The following is a 4,373-nucleotide window of genomic DNA, read 5'->3' on the forward strand; positions in this document are numbered from 1 at the left end:
CACAGAAATTTGAAGGAACAAATAAAAAGCCTCAAAAGGCAACTTGATTAACTTTAGGAAACAAAGAGTTTTCTAGGAGAGAAAATCTAATCCTGAGACACTGCATGATTCAGATTCAATCATATCGACATGCTGTAGCAGGAATGTACGCCTGAGACGCTGATTTCATGGAAATGATAGTAGACGTTTAGAGGTTGGGAGGGGGAGGGGAAACGGGTGATGGAGTACTTGAATCTTAATGGGAAGTAAAATTCTAATCGACAGTAAGAAATCAATAGATACAATCCAAAATAGAAAAATCACGAATTTGTAGTATCTGCACATCAGGTAGAAGAGAGACACCCAGGAGCAGAAGAAAACGACCAACGGAGGTGAAAGTTGGCCTGGAGGCGGGCAGGGGCGGGTTTCTTTATCAGCTGTGAAATACTGTTTGATTCTTAAAATTATGACCACATGTGACTATAAACGTTAAACTTACTTAAAAAGGAGAGGAGGATGTTTTGCCACAATTTAAAAAGAGGAAAGGGAAGGAAGAGGCCCCCAACATAAAGATCTAATGCACCAAGGCGGCCCCCCACTCCCACCCCACCCCCCACCTCGAGCTCAGCTGAAGCCGGCGGGTGGACCCGGGCAGGTGGGCGGCTGTGGAAGTACAGAGCCAGCTCACGGGAGGTCCCAGGCAGATGTCAGTGTGAGAAGCTAATCCTCGCTAATGGGTTAATTGCTCCACCTCTCAGATGTCACAAGGGCCCTTCAGCAGCTTCCGGCAGATTCTCCAAAGATTCACTGGCTGGAAGCAGTGACCCTAAATCAGAAAAGCAACTCCTGGGGGGCGCAGCTCCGGACACGACCCTGGGGAGGTATGGGGGGGCGCTGGAGGCCCAGAGTCTTCCCTTTTCTGGATTCCATGTCACATGCAGGAGCCGGAGAGTGAGTGCGGTGGTGTGTGTGTGTTGGGGAGGGACATGTGTGCACGAAGCACGCACAGATGTGTGTACAGAAGTGCACACGAGCCCGCGGGTGTGCGTGCACGCACATGTGTGCATGGCGTCTGCTTGGAGGGCTGTGGTCTGTTCCGTCCAGTCTCACGCCCCGAACCCAGGGGCCGCCCTGGGAGACTCGCCTCCCTCCCTGGCAGGTGTCTGGGAGCTGGGGAAGGAAATCCCGGAAACCCGCTTCCACTTGGCTCTCTTCCTCAGTCTCCTCACATGTTTCTTCTCCAGGACTTGAAGCATTCTCTCTCTTCCTTCCTTGGACACACCTACTCGGAGATGAGGCTCTGATGGGCTTTTATGTTTAAAAAGGACAAAGTGTTAAGCTAAAGGAATGAATTTTTAATGGTGGGATTTCAGGCCTTTTTCTCTCAGGAGAAGTTCTGTTTGTTTTGGCTTCAGTTTGGTTTTGTCAGAGAAGTTTCTCCACGTCCCTGGAGCCACTCTGAAGCCCCAGGCTCCCTCCTGGATGCTGTCAGCCAGGGCCCTCTCCCAACTGGTGCCAGAGCGCTTCCTGGGGTGGGCGTGTGGGGGGTCATCATCTTCCTCTGGCTCCAGAATGGGCCCCAGGCAGAGAGAGTTAGGGTTAGGGTGGGCGCACGGACCCTCTGCTCTGCCTTCAGCCCGCCCAACCCTGGCGCACCGTCCCCAGAGGGAGGCAGGGGGCATCCCAGGGGGCCAGGAGTGACCTGCACCCCCTCCCAAGCAGTGGGGGCCAGGCAGAGGGCAGCATGACCACCCCAGGTCTGGCCGACAATGGTGACACCCAGGCCAGCTCCCCTTGCTCCGTCGGGGGCGGCAAGCACCCTCTCTGTGGGGGAGGCCTCAGAGGGGGCCAGGGGAGGGATGAACCCCTCGCCCACCCTCAGCCCCCAGGGGCCCACCCAGGGGCTCTGTGTGCCCCCTCAGGCTGCAGCGGCTGTGTCGGGCCCCCACCCGGTACTGACTCTCAGCGCAGCACAATCGCCTGCCCTCTTGTCAGTCCTGGAGGACGGGAAGGGGGACGGACCACCTCTGGGGATATCGCTGAGTCCCTGCCCCTCCCTGGACTTGCTCTCCTTCTCCTCAGGCTCCTGGCCCCGGGAGGCCCCCAGCGGAGCTGGAGGAGGGCCCAGCACCAGGTATGGGTGAGATGCCAGCAACCCCTTGGAGATCAGAACTGCTAGTCGGGTCAGCTGACCCCATCTCTGGCTACCTGAGTGACCCTCCTGGGGGACTGGACCTGGAGCTTGGGCTCCTCGGGTGCCAGCGTCACTGCTCTGGTCTCCCCAGTCTGCCCAGAGCCCCCTAAAGCCCACCGTGTGCTCAGCCATGGGACTCCTCATCCGAAGCCTCCGAGCCCTCCTTTTCCCATCCCTCCACCACCCGGCCCGCTGGTACCAGAACTGCCCTGCAGGACAAGCCTCAGCCTGGGCCACAGGCAAGGCCGCTTGACTCAGCAGTCCCTGCTGTCCCCACAGCCGGCGGGGAGGTTGCAGGTGCCTCCCCTCCCTGCCCAGGCATCAAGTCACAGGGCTTGAATACTTCCCAGGACAGGGAGCTCATCAGCCCCAGGCAGCAGCCGGCTCCAGGCAGCAACGCTTCGACTTCTGAGACAAGTCCTTTGTGATGAACTGACACCTGAACACCGGTTAATTCCATCTGTTTACACATTTTCGTCATCCGCATCATTATTAATACTGTCTACATACCAGCACATTGCAGTATGTCAGCGAGTCCTTCTCCACTTGTGGAGCTGGTGCCTGTGTCTTCTCCATTATGTACTGGTAGATGGGAAACCTGAGGTCCAGAGGAAGTGTGTCACCTAAGTGTGTCTCACGGCCAGGAAGTCACAGAACGTGGGCTCAGATCCAGAGCCCAGGCCCTTGCCAGCCAGGGGTGTGCCCATCCAGGTTCCACCATCTGCTTAGCTCCCCTCTCCAGCGTGTTCTTACTTCTCTGCCAGGGGCCACTACCCCACAAAGCTCACACCTTCTCCCCCAGACCCTGCAGATGGATCAACTACTCCTCCAGGAAGTCCTCCTGAGACAGCCAAAGGGTATGGAAGGAACCCTCTTCCCAAGGTATCTTCTAATAGAGGAAGGGAGGGGTTAAGGGGTGGGAGACAGGTGTCTTATTCAGGGTTCTCATGGGTCAAAAATCTTGGTTAAACTTTAACCAAGAGCTTGCCTAAAACAAACAAACAAAACAAAATGAAGAAAGAAAAAAAACTAAAAAAAAGAGCTTGCCTAGTGTCATGCCATCTCAGTAAAGGGCAAGATCTTCAAACTCATCTAGTTCCATCCATCTATTCCATGCTAGCATATCTGTTGTGTGCCCATGTAGCCTCTGCTTACGTACCTCCAGTGATGGGGGGCTCATTATCTACCAAGGCAGTTCAAGGCTCAAAATACCTTCTCCTACAGAGCCAAGGTTTGTCTCCTTGAGGTTTCTGTTTCATAGGTCCAGCCCTGCCCTTCATGGGTCATCAGAACTAGCCTAACCCTTCCCTTATGATGTTGGGAGCAAGGGACCATATTCCTGCTGAACCTTCTCTCAGCGAAACCCAAGAGAGGGGGCCAGTAAGAGATCCCTCAGAGAAAATGAGAGGTGCCCCCCAGACAAGAGTGCAACATCCCACTCCCAGTCCTCAGCTGAGCTGCCAGAACTGTGAGCTGGACTGTGTTAGCTTCGGGGTGGAGGGCGGAGGGAGTTCTTGGAGTAATCCTCCCATGTCCGCACCCCCCCACCACTTTGGGAAGTCCCAGGCCTGACTCTTGCTGGGATGTGTTTAAAGGGAGAGGCTGCCTGGGGGTGCCCTGGCCCCAGGAAAGGAGAGATGGGCATGGGGACCTGATACCAGGGGGACAGAGAAGAGGGCGATCAGGCTTGAGCTGCCTAAAAGGTACCTGCCCAACAGGACAGCCTGACCAAACCAGGCTTCAGACTCACGTGCTCTGACTCCCAGTCCCGCTAACTTCACACCTGGGTGGTATACCTTTACTGATGCACCCACGATCGACTTCTGCACTGCTTCCCATAGTCCTGACCATCAGCCCGTGGTTCCAAAGCCCTGCTGGAACTTGGCTCCGGCGCCCTCTGCATCCCCAGTTCTGTGCAGTGAGGCCTGTGGCCCCAAATGCTGGCATCTCATTGCCTTTCTCCTGTGAGTTGCTATTCCTTGCCCATTCCTCCGCACATGAAGGCAGGGCACAAATAAATCAATAAAACAAAAATAAACACGTTTGTCCCTGTTAAGTTTCATCTTGTTAGATCCACCCCATTGCTCCGGCCTGTCAACTTTCCTTTAGAGCCCGGCTCTGTCATCTGGCATATTTGCCATCATCCCCCCAACAGTGTGGCATCTGCAAATTTGATAAAGTACATGGAGCGTGTGTGTCT

The sequence above is a fragment of the Bison bison genome, unplaced genomic scaffold, assembly GCF_000754665.1.
Source record: "Bison bison bison isolate TAMUID 2011002044 unplaced genomic scaffold, Bison_UMD1.0 scf7180017864270, whole genome shotgun sequence".
In the NCBI taxonomy this organism is placed as follows: domain Eukaryota; kingdom Metazoa; phylum Chordata; class Mammalia; order Artiodactyla; family Bovidae; genus Bison; species Bison bison.